We start from the raw sequence: 19720 nt of genomic DNA on the forward strand, positions 1-19720 counted from the left end.
CGGTCTCCCATCACCCTAGCCCAAGACATACTAACGCTTTGTTAGAATGCAGGCGACCATTAGTGATTTTCAATTGTTTAAAATGTTTTCTTTTGGATATATTTTAAAACTGTGTAGCTGTAGAATAACAGACAGAGATCCTGGGGGGGGGTTGAAATATGTGTGCATGAAGGTATAGGTACATGTATGTGTGCATGAAGGTATAGGTGCATGTATGTGTGCATGAAGGTATAGGTGCATGTATGTGTGTATGCATGCATAGGGGCCAATCTCCACTGTTCACTGTTGCTCTTCTGGCACCATCCACTTTGGTTGTTGTTGTTGTTGTTGTTGTGTGTCAGGATCACTCACTGGCTTGGAATTCACCAATCCAGCTAGGATGAGTCCCTTGTCTCCACCGCCCTAGCACTAGGATTATAAGATACCACCACCACTTAGGGTTTTTGTTTTGTTTTGTTTTGTTTTGTTTTGTTTTGTTTTAACATGGGTTCTGGAAATCAAATTTAGATTCTCATGATTGCAAAGCGAGCATTTTCCCAAGTCAGCCACATTGCCAGTCCTGTTCCCGTGAGCTTTTTGTCGAACTTCCATAGCAGTAACTTATAGACCTGCCATCACTGGTTATTATTGTACAACGCAAGTAACCTCATTCCTTCCCCCACAGAAGTCCCAGAGATCACACTCAGAACCTGAAAACACCTGATAGCAGAGAACAGCATCCTTGCCATGTAAGAGTGAGAAGCTGGGACGAACACTCAAGATTGGTGCTTCCTAATCCAGACCTGGAGTTTTTACATGACACAGGAGGCCATTAACACGTAGTCACCTTCTCAGGCTGGTGAGATGGCTTCTCACGTAAAGATGCTTGTTGCTAAGCTGATGACCCGAGTTCCATCTCTTGAATACACATGGCGGAAAGACAAAACTGAGTCTGACTTTTCAAATTGTCCTCTCCAAGCGTGCGTGCGTGCGTGCACGAACGCACCAATCAATCTAATACAAATCTAGCAAAATGGGATGTTTATCTACTTACAGGCAGCAAGTAGCTCATGGATTTGTGTATTTGCTTCTTACTCCCTTGTGCTGTAGAGATGGTTGGATGAGTTGGTTTACCTCTCTGCTTGCATGTCGTCTCTGCCATGCAAGGAAACTGCTACAAATCAGGGCAGCCATGAGGAGTGACAGAGACATGAGGGGATTAAAATTTTCTCCTTCATTCTGCAGACAGCCTTTAGGATTCTGAACTTGGCAAGTCCTTCTCAGAGCCCGAGTTTTCTCATCTGTAAAATGAAGGTGGTGAGGATGGGAGGATGAGAGAGAGGTGCAGACTGGTAGGAGTCATTGGAAGGGGTTGTAGTCATTTGGCTTCCCCGAGAGGCTGGCTCTGAGACATGGTGACTCATCAGGTTGACTGGGAAGGAGAAGGCTTGGGAGCTCCATGGAGTTAGGGGAGTTGTAGAAGCAGCTGAGGTCCAGGAACAGCTTAGCCAACCTCATGGAGAATTCCGGAGTGCCTGTGCAGCTTGTCACTTAGAGAAGCCAAGTCAGTGAGCAGAGTTGGGACTTTTTTAAAACGGGGCTTTATTTGGAGAGCTGGCAATCTGAGCTGACAGCAGATTAACATCCGAGAGCTGTGGTTTATATCTCATCTCACTTGGCAGGTTCTAGCCAGAGAGGTGGGTGGGATGAAGACAGTCAATCATTCTGTCAAGTCTGGAGTTTAGTCCCACGCCCGGTCAGGTGGTCAGCACAGCCCTGAGATTTGTGACGTCTGTCTGTGCCTCTCCAGCTATCCCGTCAGGCGCTTCCCTTGTTCTTTGAGTGTAGTTATTATCTTCTGGTGTCAACCTTGTATTCCTTCATGAGCACCTGGGCTGGGAGGAGTTAACGCAGAACAAACAGACCACTCACACTGAGCATGTGCTGGGCTGGTGGTAGCGTGCAGGTGCCGATTCCTTTCCCAGATCTCAGAGTATATGTACATGTTTATAATACAGAGCATGAAGCAGCTGCTCTGCCCTTCCCATCCACTTTCTCCATCTTACCCTTTTGTACAGCATCAAGTCAAGGAAGAACATTCGAGGTCCACACCCACCGGTGTGGTTACCCCAAGGAGGCTCTCTGTAATTGGAGCCATTTTCTCAATGAGACTCTCTGTGGCTGAAGAATACGCCTTCACATCAGGCTCACCTGGAAAACCAGTTTCCATGCCTCCGTTGGTACAGAAGCAAGAGGTAGCTATTGGCAAACAGAAAGATGGAAAATCTGGATAGTACATTCACAGGGGTAGTAGAGGGTTGTGGTGCTCAAATTTCATTACTCAGAAGAGGAAAGAGAAGGAGTTAGGGACTCATCCAGCCAAGGTCAAACAATAATGTCATGCCAAAACAAGTCGTTGGCCTTGTCTCCATTCTCGCCAGGATGGGCCCAGTCACCAGCTTCACACCAGAGCAGTTACAAGCTGCTTCGAAAAAGTCAACTGGTTCAGGGGCCTGGAGCTCGGTCCTTTATATTTTTTTTCACAGTTTAATTGATTTATTTTATTTTGGCATATGTGTTTGTGTATGCATATATCTCTCTGTGGTGTATACATATGTTTGTACATGTAAGTGGAGGCCAGAGATCGACCTTGGGTATCTTTCCTCAGGTTCTGTCCTCCTTGTTTTTTGAGCTAAGGACTTTGATTGGAGCTTGAGGCTCTGTCAGTGATTCCAAGGGACCCACCCATCTCTATCTCACCAGCATGGCCGACACTGGGCTTACAGGCAAACGCCAATGCTCTTGGCCTTGTTTTTGCAGAGGTCCAGCTCAGGTTCTCATGTGTGGTTGTGACAAATTTACTCCTCAGAGCCATTAGCCTTTCAAAGTGACACTCCTCTTTCCGGATGCCTGTAGACTATCTATAGAACTTGCTTTAAAAAAAAAAGAAAAGAAAAAAGAAAAAAATAATTCTTTTTGGTGTCTGGTTCAAAAGAGGAAATGGTAAATGTAAGGAATAGACTTAGTGCTGTCTGTGACTCAATGCCTTTGGCCACATGGGAAAATCCATCAACTCACCAACCAGAAGCGGCATTGACAGAGCACGGAACTGAGCCAGAGAGGGTGGCAAAGTGCCACCTCCCTGGATCCATACAAGCTATCTCACAGGTTACTCGGGTCCACCCCCGGGAGCCACACACAGCTGGAAGTGAACTTCTTCTTTGTTTTGCTGAGAGGTGGCTTTCGAGCTTGGCAGCATTTGAGGGGCACATTGTGGAGAATAGGGGAGAGAAAAGTTCGGGAACCATCTTATCTTGGGTCAGCAACCACACGGCTAAGCTTGTCAAAGGTGCTTGCTACCATCCCCAGGCCACACACTCCCCAAATTGTCTTCTGACCTTTGCATGGCAGGCCCTCCCCCCCCCCTAGATGTAAAAAAAAAAAGCTTTTTAAAGAGTGAGAAACTTAAACAGGAAAGAAAGAGTAAAGAAAAGCAGTGTCTGATCTTGTTCCATTCACAGAGGACAGGGACAGGTTAGTGGTGGGGCTGACGTCTGTCTCTGACAGTCCATCTCTGTTCACTTGTCTCCTCAGTCTCCTCGCATCAGGCTTCGTGTTCCGACTAATATTCACTGTGTTCCCTGGAAACTTAATGAATGCTTCAAATCTTCTGTCATTTGTATTTCTAGGTCTTATCTCTATGCAGTGTGTCAATATGGAAATTAATTTTGTGCTCATCAGATAGGGAAATAAGTTGTCAAGGCACAGGCCTTTCAGCATTATTGGAAGTTCTTTCCACCTTGTCTCTGGCAGCTGAGTACTTAATAATATCTAAACAGGGAGCCATTAGTTTGCTGCAGATTCTAGGAATGGCCCTGATGCTGGAGAAGAGATTCCTGAGTTTTTTGAGCCTGGTGAGACCCAGCCCTACCTGCTTAGTCTCCTTTCCAGCCCCTCTGCCTGTATACCACCAGCACAGCTTATAATCAAGTTGGCTTCTAGAAGGGTCATTAAGGCATCTTACTTTCTTAAGTTGGACAGACTCTTTTTGTCTTACCTACTTCTCCTGAGAAACATTTGCTTCACATATTTTTATTTTGAGACCAGGACTCATGTAGTCCAGGGCGGTGGTTTGAATGAGAATGCCCCTCACAGGCTCATATATTTGGATCCTTGGTCCCAGTTGGTGGAACTGTTCGAGAAGGACTAAAAGATGTGGCCATGTTGGAGGAGGTGTGTCACTGGAGGTGAGCTTTGAGGTTTCAAAAGCTCTCTCTCTCTCTCTCTCTCTCTCTCTCTCTCTCTCTCTCTGCCTCCCTCTTACTTGTGGGTCATGACATAAGCTCTTGGCTACCGCTTCGGCACCACACCTACCTGTCTGCCACCTTGCTCTCCTCATGGTGGTCATAGCCCTATCCTCTGAAACTGTAAGCCCCCATAAACTCTTTCTTCTGGGAGATGCCTTGGTCACGGCATCTCTCATAGCAATAGAAACAGCTAAGCTGGCCTTAAACCCAATATGCAAAGATGACCTTGAGCTCCAGTTCTTATGGCCTCACCTCCCTGATGCTGGGATTGCACCTGGTTTCTGTGGAGCTGGCGATAGAACCCAGCTCTTTGCTCATGCTAGGCAAGCACTCTAGCAGCTAACCTGTACATTGCTACTTAATTTTTTAAAGGTTGCCATAATATTGCTTCCTCTGGAGGCTGGGGCTCCTTTAGTTTCCTTTCAGTTGCTATACTTTGTAGAGGCTGCTACAGCTATGTAGTGGCTGAGACAGGCAAACTCTTGGGATGCTAGCCAAGGCAGTAGAAGAAGGAGAAAGAGAGGGAAAGAAAGAAAAAAAGAGAGGGAGAGGAACAGGGAGAGGAGGAGGAGGAGGAGGGGGAGGGAGAGGGAGAGGGAGAGGGAGAAGTCGGTCCCTCGTGAACTACCAGGCACAGCTTAGTGACTTTCTCTTTAAAGGGATGATATGGTATAGGATTTGCCAGGTAACGTTTCAAAGCTTGATGACAACAAATTCCCTCCCCCTTCCCAGTTGAGGGAGCCATTCCCCCTAGAACATTACAAAAGGAGGAAGTGTGATGTGTTCTTTGGGGACAGTAGGAGCTTTCCTCCTCCTCCTCCTCCTCCTCCTCCTCCTCCTCCTCCTCCTCCTCCTCCTCAGTCCCCAGAAAACCTAGGTCTGTTCCTAGCCCATGCCACTTCTGGAAACCCCTGTACTCCTTCCTCGCTGTCCCATTGTTGCTGCCCCCACTCTGCAGCAGCGTGCAGAAGACAGCCTTCCTGTCACTCCCCCTTCCTGCCATTTCTCATAGCTGCTCCTCAGACTGCACAGATGATTCTACCTTCCCTGACTGAGAGGGGAGGAGAGGATAGTGATGTAATAAAATTAGAGGATTCTTGGACAGTGCTGAGCCAGACCCTCCTGTCCCCACTACAACATGCCCTTAGTACTTGATCTAGTCTGTGGTGGCTCTGCCTGTGGTCACATAGAGGAAATGACACGCCTCAGTTTCTAATCTTGGTCCTCACCTCTTGTAGATGCCAGGAGTCATCCTCAGGTATTTCTTAGGTTTCCTCTGGGATTGAAACGCTCCATTCTGCAGGGAAGCTCCTTAAGACAGAAAGTAAACAACTCAGCATAGTTTCAGGAAATCCCTGAAACTGACCAGATTCACTTAGTCGCTCTCTGCACCCCGAGAGCACACAATAAAGACTGCTAAGAGTCACTGACAGACAAGACAAGCTGAAAAGACAGGGGCCCACCCAGCTGCCTGGAAAGGACTCAGGCCAGCTGAACCACCTGGAAAGGGCATTCTCCGACCTCCTGAGCTGCCTGCAGGCTGTGCAGTGCGCTCCAGATGATCAGCACCTGTGAGCTGTCACCCATGCTGGGATGGGTTTTGGCAATGCAGCCGTAAGTGACCCCCTCGGCCATATCCCTGTAAAAGACTCCAATAAAACATAGGGGGTTCACCAAGTTGTATTTTGGTGGGTTTTGTACTTTGGCTCTGTTGTGGGCTCTGTATCTTGGATAAGTGCATGTGCATGCTGCATCTCCCCAGGAAAAGTCAGTCACACAACAACCTTGCTTTCTGAGACGAGGTCTCTCATTTTCACCCAGGACTCGCTATTGCCAAGGCCTGCTGGCTAATGAACTCTAGAGATCAGTCTGTTTCCACCTCCTCAGCCCCGAGATTTTTAACTACACACCACCAAGCCAGTCTTCTTTATGCAGGTCTTGGTGACCGAGCTCGGGTCCTCATTGCCAGCAGCAAGCACTTGCCTGGCTACGTCATCGCCCCAGCCCCGCTATCTGATTGTATGTGTGGTACTGGTTCCTGAGCAACTTCTGAGCCCAGCCTCCTGCCCGTTATCAGCCTCACACAAAGAAGGGCAGTTGGGCCTGCTTAATGGAAGAACCAGAGTCTACTTTACTCGTGCGCCTCCGTGACCACAGAAGGTGGTACCCAATCTCCTTGGAGACGGCACAGCCCTTAGGAGAAGAAGTCTAACAAGAGACACAGCCTAGCCTTCTCTCCAGGCCTGGAGAAATGGGGAGAGAATGCTGTCAAAGAAAAAATGGTATTATTGTGCAATGCAAGGACATCATTGGAGGGCCAAGAAGACATTTCCCATCCATATGTATTAACTTGGTCCCTTTGTGCAATGGAAGAACATCATTGGAGGTCCAAGAAGACATTTCCCATCCATATGTATTAATGTGGTCCCTTCATGCAATGCAAGGTAGCATTGGAGGGCCAAGAGGACATTTCCCATCCATATGCATTAACTTGGTCCCTTTGTACAATGCAGGGTAGCACTGGAGGGCCAAGAGGACATTTCCCATCCATATGTATTAGGTTCAGTCTCTTTAGTCTCCTGCTAAGAACATTCCCCACATCTGAAACTCGTTCTATCATTTTTTATAACACCCCTCCCCACCCCAAATGCATATTGTTTAGCGTCTCTCTCTTGGTTTCTGTTCTGGAAAGTTCTACCAAGTTCATGACATTGATCTCCAGACATTGATGTACATTACTGAGTTGTTTCCCCCTGCACTTCCAACTTGCTGACAGGTAACAAAGTCTTTGTGAGCAAGTGTGCTCTTCACTCTACGATCATCTTGTCCACCCTCAGGTCCTCCATCACTTACAGAGCCTAATAACACTCACAGTAGGTTTGATGCATTGTTTTGATTTATTTGTGTGCCTGTGTATGTGTGGCATAACATGTGTGTGTGTGTATGTGTGTGTGTGTGTGTGTGTGTGTGCACAAAGGCTGGAAAAGGGTACTAGATGCCCCAATCTATCACTCTCAATGTGATGCGCTTGGAGGTAATCTGGTGACTAGAAAGCCCCTGAGATCCTCCTGTCTCCATCCATCACACCGCTGGGCTACGGGTATCTGTACCACACCTGACTTGTGGATGCTGGCATCAAACACAGGTCTCCATGCTTGTGCCTCATCCCCAGCCCAACAGCTGTGTGATTTAGCTGAGCCCAAATAGCTGCTGGAATTGGAATGGCGTGGGGGTGGGAATGCTGTTAAAGCAGAGCATGCTGAGCACAAGAGTCTGACGGGTGGAGCAGTGAAGCCTTCCACAGAGTAAGTGTCTGGGCTGGAGAGTTGGCTCATCCAAAATGAGAGCTTCCTGTATGAGTGTGAGGACTTGAGTTCAAATCCACAGCAGCTACATGAAAAGAGAGGTCTGGCTTCATGTGCCAATTAACCTCAGTGCCTAGAAGAACAGAAGCAAGAGGGTGGCTGGGGCTTGCTAGCTGCCAGACCAGCTCCAGTGTCAGTGAGAGACTGTCCCAAGTGACTACGGCAGAGAGCAACAGCCAGGCTGTCTGACAGCCTCTCTGGCCTCCTTGTGTATGTACACACCTGCACATAGAAATGTACTTACACACACACACACACACACACACACACACACACACACACACACACACAGAGTCTGGATGGAGCCTTCTGGAGACATACTATCTACCCATGACTTTGTAACCCAAACCTGGCAGGAAGGCGATCTTGTGTCCTCAAAGTGAGATAGCAGCGTGTCTAAGGGAACGGAGAAAGAGAAGCTGACGCAGAAGGCAAAGGCTCAGCCTCCATGCCCCGACTCCATGGCAGCCAGGCATGCAACCTCTGGTAAGCCACTGTCCCCTTCCGAGTTTCACATTTGTCAGATGGGGGTAAAGTACATAAGAAGAGTGTTGCGGCCACCTTGCACTCCGAGCAAAGACAAGTGGCTACAGATAAAAGTCCTCTGTGTGCTTAGCAGTACTAAGTCAATATTTGACTTTAATTATTTTTGTTCCATGTTTGAGGAGGAAGGAAGAGTGCGTGGTAAGATTTAAAAATAGTTCTCTCTGCCGTTGAAGACAATGAGTGTGAGAAAGGGATGACTTCTTGTTTGTAAGGAGTTTACTGAGGTGAACTTATAGAGATATAAAGACGGGTGGAGAGAGGAGGGACGGAGAGGGACAAAGAAAGAGACAGAGAGGGAAACTGATTATGAACACAGATTCTAGAATTATTAGATTCCATCTCTGGCACCTCCTATGACAGGCGTAGTGACACGCAACTGTAAGATCAGGAGTTCAAGGTCATCCTCAGCTGCCCAGTGGGCTCAAGACCAACCTGGGGTACATGAGATCCTATCTCAGAATAAGAAAAAGAAAAGAGGTCTGAGTCTGGCTGCTCTGTCTTGCCGTGTAATGCACGGTCCCATTGTGAGGCTCTCGAGAGCCCCATCAGCAAGGGCAGTGTTAGTAAATGCAGTTTCTTCACCTTGAACTTCCAAGCCTTCAAAATCACAAGCTGAGTTTTTTCATAAATCACTCCATGGTCTCCAGTTACAGTGACAGAAAATGGACTAGGACAGACTGTTTCTTTAATGCAGGGGCCAGCAAATAGCAACCCAGGAGCCAAATCTGGCCCACCATCTGTCTCTGTATAGCACATAAGCTAAAACAGTTTTTAAACTTTTTTTTTAAAAATAGAGTTACAGTTATTATAACACAAAATTAATATTTCAGGGGCATGGGTTCTTTTTTAAATTAAATAATAGCTTTTTTATTAATTCCAAACATAGAAAGATGGCTTGGTGGTTAAGAGCACTTGCTGACCTTTCAGAGGTCCTGAGTTCAGTTCCCATCACCTACATGTTAGCGTAACAACCACCATCTCCAGGAGATCCAGGACCTTTTTCTGACTTCTTCACACATGTGTGTACACTCACTAAAACACAGAGCACTGTCCCATTGTGAAATTCTGGATACCCCATCATCAAGGGAAATGTGTGTGTGTGTGTATGTGTGTGTGTGTGTGTGTTATCAGTATATAACATGACATTTAAGCTCATGATTGCAATGGTTGTATATATGATGTTTGGAAGGGTGTGTGTGGAGGTCAGAGGACAACATTGTAGAGTCAGTTCTTTCATCTTTATGTGGGTTCCATAGATGGAACAGTTGAATATTTCTTGCATGTGAGAACTTTGTGAAAAACAAATTTTAGTGGTCTTTGTAAGAGTATGTCTGTGGATGTGTCCCTGTGTGCCAGTGTGTGTCCTTGTATGTCTTTGTCTGTGTCTGTGTCCATGTGTGCTGTGCATGTGTGTGTGTGCGTGTGTGTGTGTGTGTGTGTGTGTGTGTGTGTGTGTGTGTGTGTGTGTGTAGGCAAAGGACAACCTTGTGTGTGGTTCCTTAGGAACTACTCATTGTGTTTTGAAAGACAGAGTCTCACCAGCCAGGAGTTGACAAGGTAGACTCACCTGCAAAACCCAGGATCCCTGTCTCCTGCTCCTCATAACTGGAAATACAAGCCTGGGCCATCACTCCCTACTTCCTTTTAAAATGGGGTCCCGGGCATCACATTCATGACCTCATAGGGGGAGACCTGGTGGCAGTCAGAGGAAGGATAGCAGGTTACCAAGAAGAGACTTGATACCCTATGAGCATATACAGGGGGAGGAAATCCCCCTCAGGAATAGTCATAGGTGAGGGGAATAAGGGGAAAATGGGAGGGAGGGAAGAATGGGAGGATACAAGGGATGGGATAACCATTGAGATGTAACAAGAATAAATTAATAAAAAATAAAAAAAAGACAAGTATTTTACCAACTGATCTGTTACTCCAGTTCCTATGAAGTGTTGTTGGAACGTATTTCTGCCCATCATATGGCTACTTTCTGGCCACAGAGGCAGAGTTGGGCTGTTGGTATCGCAACACTGTGGTCCACAAAGCCACATACTTACATATGGCACTTTGTTGAAAAGATCCTTGGTCCCTGATTTAAGGTCTTAACAAGACCGGGATGAGTCCACTTTCTTTGGGAAGTAGGCCACTCTTCCTTCTTCTCTCTACCTCCTGACTTTAGTGAATGATGGAGTTTGTCACAAGCATCACTACCTGCAGCTATGTGGTTCCAAAGCTCTCTAGAGAGAATCAGGCCATGAAGACCAGAGGCACACAGGTCTAATCCCATCTAATTCTCAGTTCAATTTTCCTAACATCCTTTACTGTTTGTAGCTGCTGAAGCTGCTGAGGACCTACAGTGTTTTGTGGAAGGCCTCGTCAGTTAACGTTTAGGTCTTCAATCCACATTACCCTGTACCTGTTTATTCTCGTTGACACCGATTTCTCTACCTGTGACATCTTTTGAACAGGATCCTTAAAATGTTTGAGTGTCCTGATCTAAATCCATTGACCATGCCTGGCATAGGGACCAAGCAAAGACTCCCAACATTTCTGCTTCTGTGCCAAACTATCAGCCTAAGTGATGTGCAAAGGTTGCTAAAATATGAAGAACAACAGGGAGGTATTTAAATTTCATGTTCTCTTTAATGGGCAGTCATGTAGGGGGACCCGAAGAAGTAGTAACTTGACTAGATGGAGTGAAGGCAGAGACATCATGGGACAAAATAATTGAGTATCTTCCACACAAATACAGGAGGCCTGTAGAACATGTGCTTGCAATACCTAATGCATCACCTCCAGAGGGTTCCATGGGTAAAGCACTTACCATGCAAGCAGGAGGACATGAGTTCAAATCTTCAGAATGCACAAAAAAGCTACAACTGTCTAGTTTGCATTTGTTAGGAGCTCAATGTCACAGTGGGCTATGTGGTTGACTTTGAGACTTAGTCTGAGTGAGCTACCTTCCACACATACACTCACCTCCATATACATGTACACACACACACACACACACACACACACACACACACACACACTTATGGGGACACAGAGACCTTCATTGATAATTTCTTTAAGGAAAGAGTCTTAGTCCAAGATCAGAGTCCAGATACGCGTGTGCACCTAAAACAGAGGTCATGGCGTTTTAACTGATGCCAAATGAGTTTGCTGTTTTGTTGAGAGCTTGTTCCACTGAGACAGGACACTAACAGAGCAGGTTCTAAGAGCAGAGGGGCCGAGAGGGAGAAAGGAGTCCTTCGTTGGAATGGTGTTCCTCACTGGCCCAGCAGAATCACACCAGATACAGTGCTGCCTGGGGGCCAACTTAAATGCTGTATAGCATCTACTTTACATTGGACTTCCCGCCTCTGTGCAGAGTAGTCGTCACAGACCCTGCGTTCCAAATAGCTCCCGAGGACCCAGGACAGACACCATTATCCTTGGATGATATGGAAGTTTTTGTCTCATTAACATATACAATCCACTCTTCTTTTGCTAACTCAACATGAATGTAACCCAGAAATAACACTGGGGCTGAGTGCATCTAGGACCTCTCCCCATTAGTGAGGCGCTCATCCGCTTTGACTTGCATTTAATAAAATCTTCACACAGTAGGCACAGCAGCTTTGCCCCACGCACCATCTCTAACTTTTGACACCCGTCTCCAGGATCCCGTCTCTGCTCTGTTGTTAACTGGCCTGGTCATTCTTTTTCCTTGCTAGTAAATTTCCACTTCTACTTCCTTTCACTATGACCAATGGCTCACATCAGTCACACAAACGAGCTTAATCAGGGAACAGCTTCGGTTATTGCATCTGCTGAAGCTGCTCGTCTCAAGGACCATCTGTCTTCGCTTTCTACTTACCAACCATAAAGCCACCATGTGACCTAAAGCATGAGGTCTCTGATTAGAGAGAAAGGTCATCAGGACAATATTAGGCTGTTCACAAGTTGTTTATGGCCCTACTGTAGCTCCTAATCTCTCAGCCAGTCAACCTCTCAGGTTGGAAAAGACATCTAAGGACAGAAGGAATCAGAAATGTCCGTGTTAGCCTGGATGACCGAGTATAGCGGATGGGCACACGGCATGTCTTTACTGCTCGTGGCCCAGGAGCTACCCAGAGATCCATCAGGTGCTTGAAGCAGATTGTGTCAACCTTGTCACACCCAATGGGGATACCACATCTTAGCTGTACTACGTTTCTGTAGTGAAGGAGCCATTTCCATAGAGCAATGGCTTCCAAACTGCCCAGAGATGTGTTGGGGAGTGTTTTTCTTTATGACACTGTCTCATATAACCCAGTCTGGCCTCCAACTCAATAAGGAAGCAAGGATGACCTTCTACTACTGGTCCTCTTGCCTTCACTTCCTGTGTGCTAGAATCACAGGCGTGCTGGGATCACAGGTGTGCACTGACACACTCGGCTTTACACGTGGCAGTGAGGCTGAGGCTTGCCGCATGCTGGGCAAGTGCTCTTCCAGATGACTCACATCTCCTGCCCCTAGTCCTACCGCCTGGTTGATGACAAGCTCTTTCTTCAAGGTCTTACTATAAACCACTCAACTTGGAGCAGTTCTGGGGCTTCAGAGACTTTCCCAGAATAGGAACTGAGCTAGAGTGACACCAAGCAAAATGCCAGGCACCCCTCAGCATGGTCACACATGAGCTTACAGTGGTGACGAATGACCAAACCATAGCTGCATGACAGAAGTGCAGCCGTAGGCCCACTGTGCCCAACCCCACCCCCGCCCCAAAGAGTGACCGTCAATGGAATAAATACTGGATTATAGCAAACTCCCACAAAGGCACAGCATAAAGAGAAAGTTTTACAGACTGCAGTATCTTGTGTTGTCAGGGTCTCTAGAGGGCAAGTTTGGAACACTCTCCTCAGGCAGTTAAAGACATACTTGATTTGAATACTCAATTCCATGGTAAGATCACAAAGTACTAAATGCTTATGTGTGCTTTTTTTCCCATGATAAAACGTGTAAGATTGATTGCTATCATTTTTATATGTGTGTGTCTCTGGGTGTGTATGTGCACATGTGTGGGTGCTCACAGGCCAGAGAGAGGTATGGGGTCTCAGGTAGTTGTGAGCTGCCTCTCGTGACTGCTCTCCTAACCACTCAGTTATCTCTCCAGCCCAAATATTTTTTTTTTCTGAGATAAGATTTCTTTGTGTAGCCCTGACTGTCCTGGAACTTGCTCCGTAGACCAGGCTAGCTTTGAACTCACAAAAGTCCACCTACCTCTGCCTCTCAAGTGCTGGAATTCAATGTGTGAGTCACCATGCCTGGCTAAGATTCTTCTTTTTTTTTTTTTTAATGTAAAAACCAAAGCTTATAAATTATACGGCTTTAAAAGCAAAAGCTCGGGGGCTATACAGGTGATCTAGCCATTCAGTGTTTATTGTTCTCGAGTTCAGTTCTCAGCACAAACACCGGGCAACTCACAACCTTCTGTAACTCCAGCCCCAGAGAATCCTCTGACCTCACGTACTCATGTGCACACCCATAATCAGAAAGTAAAATGCATATTTAATAAAAAAAAGTTTCCTCTTGTAGCTTCATCTTAATGTTAAAACATTTTTGATCTGCCAATAAGGAAACACACTCCAAGGCACAACAAAACGAGCCCCTCCCCCCTTTTAACAGAAGTGAAAAGTGTGTGCGAGATGTTAATTTAAATAATCTTTTGTGATCTTGTTTTCGTGAAACATGTTTTTCAAATTCAGAGGCTTTTGCATAATACCACCTTTAAGCTTCAAAACATAGTTAGGAAAACATTTACATAATGAAAATGAAGACTTTAACATTTTACTTTAATGTCAAGAATATGATTTGCAGCTTGGTCTCCACGGAGAAAAGAGCAATTGCTTTATGCAAATGGAACGGAGTCCAAGCTTTCAGTCAGAGTCTTGTAATTGCGTTATGTTGCTTAGGATGCTATGGGATGCTGTCCCTCGTGGCTTGGTGTCAGTCAAGCCCCCATAATCTAAGAAGCACATGCATCCAGAGGAATGTTTCCTCTCCAACACTCATATAGATTTTGTTTTATGTGAGTCGGTTCTACAGCTCCACAGCTCAGGACAAGCCCAACAACAACACAAGTCCTCATTGAAACGGTTCAGCGTCCCTCTGCTCCTAGCTGACAGCCAGTTTGTTCCCGTAAGTAGCCACTCATGCTAATTTTATGCTTTTCATTACAGAGTTTGTTGTTTCCTGTAAGCAAATGTGGGTGTTTGTTCTCCTTTCTCTCCTTTTTTCCTCATGTGAGATGGACTTTAGACAGGCAGTGCTACTTTGCTGTCTTCATGTTTTGCAGCCAATAGTTTTTTTTATTAGTTACCCCTATGTGGCCGTCAGGTCCTTTCGGTTTTGTAAGTGTTAAGTGGCTTCACTAACCTAATGTCTACTCAAGCCGCTTTTAAAAGATTTCATTTAATTGTGTGTGTGTGTCCACACATTCACTTGCATACAGACAGCACACACACACACACACACACACACACACACACACACACACACACTCACACACACACAATACTGGTGCCTGTGGAGGGCCCAGAACTAGCCCCAGATCCCCCAGGAGCTGAAGTCACAGGTGATTATAAACCATCCAGAGTAGGTGCTAGGACTGAACTTGGGTCCTCTGCAAGACTAGTGCACGCTTTTAACTGCTGAGCCGTCTCTCTCGCCCCTCAAGCCTATTTTTCTTTTTTTATTGCCAAACCTCATCTGTTTCCAGATTACCAGTGAATCTTGATGTTCTTGCAGTCTTTTGGTTACATTCACTTAGCTGTTTATTTAAGACAAGGTCTCACCCTCTGCCACGGCCTGGCCTTGAACTCACAATAATCGCCTTGCCACAGTCCCAGTGCTGGGATTGCAGCTGTAAACCACCTTGCCCAAGACAGTACAAGATTTGCATATTTCCTACCATGCGATTGTATTGATATGCTGGTCTTTCCCTTGTTCTAAGTAAAATTTCAGGAGGTCACAGCTGTCACATGTTTCTGTCTTTGATGGTGAAACCAATGCTTTATCTGACTCTACTTGTTAATGTTTCTGTTTACTTGTGTAAGTTTGAGTTTCTGTGCTCTTAAGGAAATGAACAACTATATTCACACAAGCTGCTTGGAACATGACGGTCCATACTAGATTATCTTAATTTAGATAATCAAAACAAAGTAAACTCTATGCTGGTGGGGGGGGGGGGGAAGGCTTTTACTACCTCAAACTAGTTCTCTTTTTACTGTCAATTGTTCCTCTTGTATTGGCTCCCCATTTGTGTTCATTATTCTTGGGAAGAAATACCTTTTGTTCTGGTAAATCAACCTCCTTATGTTTCACTACCTGTAAATCTGAACCAGCCTTGGTTTGCTGACCCAGGCACTTAAGCAGTGGATATCATAACCAATGCTCTTACTAGGCCCAAAAGATTTGTTGTTGCCCTTCTATTAGAAATTACTGCCTTCATTGGAATCTTGGGGCCACTCACAACCTCTACCATGGCAGTAGTTCAACAGGTTCGTATCGCAGAACATGTTGATCAGCTTAAAAATGTGTCTTTGGCACTAATAATCAGGAAGCATCTAGAGGATAGGATTAGTACTTTGGAGGAAGCAATCTTTTTTTTTTTTTTTTTTTTTAGGATGACTTTTTAAATTTAACTAATGTATTCATATTACACCTCAATTGTTATCCCATCCTGTGTATCCTCCCATTCCTCCCTCCTTCCCTCCTGCTTTCACCCTATTCACTCCCCTATGTCTGTGACCAAGGGGGACCTCCTCCCCCACTATATGGTCATAAACTATCAAGCCTCATCATGGTAGCCTGCTTTTTCTCTCTCTGAGTACCACCAGGACTCCCCACCAAGGGAAGTGGTCAAATATGGGGCACCAGAGTTCATGTCCAAGTCAGTTCTCACTATCCACTCAGTGGTAGAGAATGTCCTGTTCATTGGCTAGATCTGGGTAGGGGTTCGATGTTTAGTGCAATTATTGCCCTTGGTTGGTGCAGTAGTTTGGGCCCAGATCCTCCTGTCATGATGTTCTTCTTCTTGGTTTCTAGGACCCTCTGGTTGCTTCTATTTCCCCATTCTCCCATACTTCTCTCACCTAAAGTCCCAGCAGGATGTCCTCACAACTATCCCAATCTCCTGATAAGTGAAGACTTTCATGGGACATGTCCCTTGGGCTAGTGTCCAATTATAAGTGAGTATATACCATGTAAGTCTTTCTGCTTCTGGGTTAACTCGCTCATTATGATCATTTCTAATTCAGTCCATTTGTCCACAAATTTTGGGATTTCCTTGTTTGTTTGTTTGTTTTGTTTTTATTGCTGAGTAGTATTCCATAGTGTAAACGTACCACAGTTTCTTTATCTGTTCTTTGAGGGACATTTAGGCTGTTTCCAGGTTCTGGCTATTATGCAAAAGGCCACTGTGAACATGGTTAAACATATGTCCTTGTTGTGTGCTGGAGCATCTTCTGGGTATATTCCAAGGAGTGGAATAGCTGGGTCTTGAGGAAGCCCTATTCCCAGTTTTCTGAGACAGCGCCAGATAGATTTCCAAAGTGTTTGTACTAGTTTGCATTCCCACCAGCAATGAAGGAGTGTTCCTCTTTCTCCACACTTGCCCAGCATGTGCTGTCACTTGAATTTTTTATCTTAGCCATTCTGATGGATAATAAGATGGAATCTCAGAGTTGTTTTGATTTGCATCTCTCTGATGACTAAAGATGTTGAGCATTTCTTTAAATGTTTCTCAGCCATTTGAAAGTCCTCTGTTGAGAATTCTCCGTTTAGTTCTGAGCCCCATTTCTTAATTGGGTTATTGGGTTTGGTGGTGTTTAATTAGAAGAAGCCATCTTATTTATGGATAACCAAATTCAAAACATTAAAGTTAGATTGTTTCCCTGTCATTCAGAATTTAAATAGATTTATGTCACTCCACTCCCATACAGTGCTTCTAAGGTGACCTGGACACAGGTTGGGTCCCACCTCTAAGGCCTGTGGACTTCAACTCAATTTCAGTCCACCTCACCTTTAAAGGTGACAAAGAGATTCTTACGATCTCTCACCTTTTGTCTCAGGACAGGACTTCCTGGTGAATTATCATCAGTTTGGGAGTAATTGTGGGAGTTGCGCTTACTTTGACTCTTGTCTTTCTGGTCATCATCCGATGACGAAGAAACACCCTACATGCCCACAATGAGCTCTACAGGTCCTTAAGTTAACAAGTTAAAGAGGGGTGAATGGCACAGCCGTATCTAATGGGAACAGTGAAGGCCATAAGGCTAGCACAGCTGTTTGATAAAGCTCCAGCAAAGCTGAGCTGAGTGATGCAATCGATGTGGTACAGTCCCCTACTTTTGGCCTTTATCTCTATGTGTCAAATGTTTAGGGGGTGGCTTTCATTATTTGTAGAACTTGGGGATGTTAGATTGATGGGATTTTCCTTATAACTCATTTACGTCCTCTCTCAGGAACACGGCTTCTAAGCCTCCCCAGGAACGTCCTGACCATACTACTCCTCCCACTTTCAGGGAGATATCCTTATCTGGCCCCACTTGAAGGTCTTCCTTATGCCCTGGAGGTTGTGACTCAAATAATTATACTAGAGCTGTCCTTATGAGGCTCTGACTCAAAGACACTCTTGGCACATCTGCCCCTTCATGTTCCTTTACTCAGGAACAAGATAATCAAGCCAAAGTAAACTTATAACGGTAAACAACATTCAGTAGGCCAGAGAAGTTGGCGGCAGGTCAAATGAAAAGCCTCTTCCTTATACTGATGGGCAAAGAATGATGTGGATAGATGAGAAAAGAATAAAATATTAAGACCTCCCTTTCTCAGAAAAAGTTAACTCATACAGAGTCACTGTAGTGTTGTATGTCCAAGGAACAAAGAATACCGAGATTAGCCATATAGATAAATTCTAAAAACATATAAAATATAAACAGTGTATTGTGTCATAAATTAAATAATAACTGCGGCAACTTTAGCTTGAAGACTTTTCTTGGGCCTAATGACAATTCGTACTCTGACTATTAAAAGTTGCTAATACACTGCTTGGGACATGACAATCTGCCCTGGCTGGCTTGGACATTTTCCTTTCTGTCTAGTGCCCTTCAAACTGTAAGAGCTACTGAGAACAGGCTGTCATGCTTTGGCGAAATATGCCCTTGAAACTTCAATGTTGTTAAAAGTTGGGTTGTGGGGTTAATGAGGGAACATGATTTAAAAAAAAAGATAATTCTGTTGTGTGATGGTTTATCAATGATGACTAAACTTATGACCAGGCAGAAGTTCATACGCATGTCTCAGCACCAAAATCATATGCTCTATGTTTTGGAATAACATGCGTCTATCCCTGCTTACTGAGTTCTGAATAAATAAATAAAGAAGTGTCTGCCTGCCAATCAGTCAGGCTGCAAAACCTCTCTTGATCCTCATGCCCGACTCATTGCTCCTTTTCTTCCCCTTTCTCCCTTCCCTTCCTTGCTGCTCTGCGTCCACCCTCCTTTAGGCCCTCACCCTCACCCTGGAGCTGGACCCCAGCAGTTTGGAGCCTCTAGAAGGTGGAGCCTTGTTGCAGAAGGTGGGTTCCAGGAGTGGGCCTTGAGGTTCTGTAGTTTGTCTCACTTCTTGGTTCCTCTCTGACTCCTGAGTGTACAAATAAGGTAAGCAGCTGTGCCTTGCTTTTCCTTTTGGTGCCATGCCTTTCTTGCCACCATGTCTCTGTCTCTGTCTGTCCTTTAGTGCACAGCCATGGAATGGTGCTGCTTATATTCAAGGTAGGTCTTTCTCATTTCAATTAACCCAGTTACAAAAACTCTTGGCAGAAAGTGCCCATGGGCCAGCACAATCCAGACAGATCCTCACCAAGAGGCTCCCCCAGGTAGTCCTAAAAGACCCTGAAGAGAAAGACCATTCCAGATCCAAAATAATTAAAAGCATGATCGCGATTTATAAATTGTAAACTTAGGTATAGTAGCACATGATATAATTTATCAAGTAAAGGAATATTTATTGATAATCAAAAAAGGAACGAGCATTCTAGTTCTGACAAAAGCATCAATACACAAAGTTCTAACTCCAGGTCAGAGTTCTGTTAATAATGCACTGTGTAGAAATACACAAATTCTGATCTTACTATTAGTACAGAGAAAGCACAATTGATTGGCCTGTCTAGACCTTACATTTATGAGCCCTCCATTTGCTGAATAGTTCTGCCAACAAAACAATGTCAGTAAGTCTATCCTCTCCTGAGGACTCAGAACACAATCTCTCTAAGAACTGAAATACATTTGAATTGAAAAATATTCAGAAACCGTGAATAAGCACTTGAGTGAACTGGGCATGGTGACATATACCTGAAATCACAGAACTCTGAGAGGCAGAGGCAGCAGATCTCTGTGAGTTCGAGGCCAGCCTGGTCTACAAAGGGAGACCAGAACAGCCAAGGCTACACAGAGAAACCCTGTGTATAACACCCCCCAAAGATTTTAAGAGTATTCATTC

At 45.1% G+C, this 19720-nt stretch overlaps 1 long non-coding RNA gene across 1 annotated transcript; it reads left to right on the top strand.

The window, feature by feature from the left end:
- The first annotated feature begins 14187 nt into the window (after positions 1-14187).
- LOC311607800 lies at positions 14188-18767 on the top strand. The gene is made up of 3 exons (XR_014782746.1): positions 14188-14356; positions 16265-16407; positions 18726-18767. It is a non-coding gene; the product is annotated as an uncharacterized lncRNA (long non-coding RNA).
- The last annotated feature ends 953 nt before the right edge of the window (positions 18768-19720 follow it).

Source organism: Acomys minous (assembly GCF_964271855.1).
Source record: "Acomys minous genome assembly, chromosome: 1".
Taxonomy (NCBI): Eukaryota; Metazoa; Chordata; class Mammalia; order Rodentia; family Muridae; genus Acomys; species Acomys minous.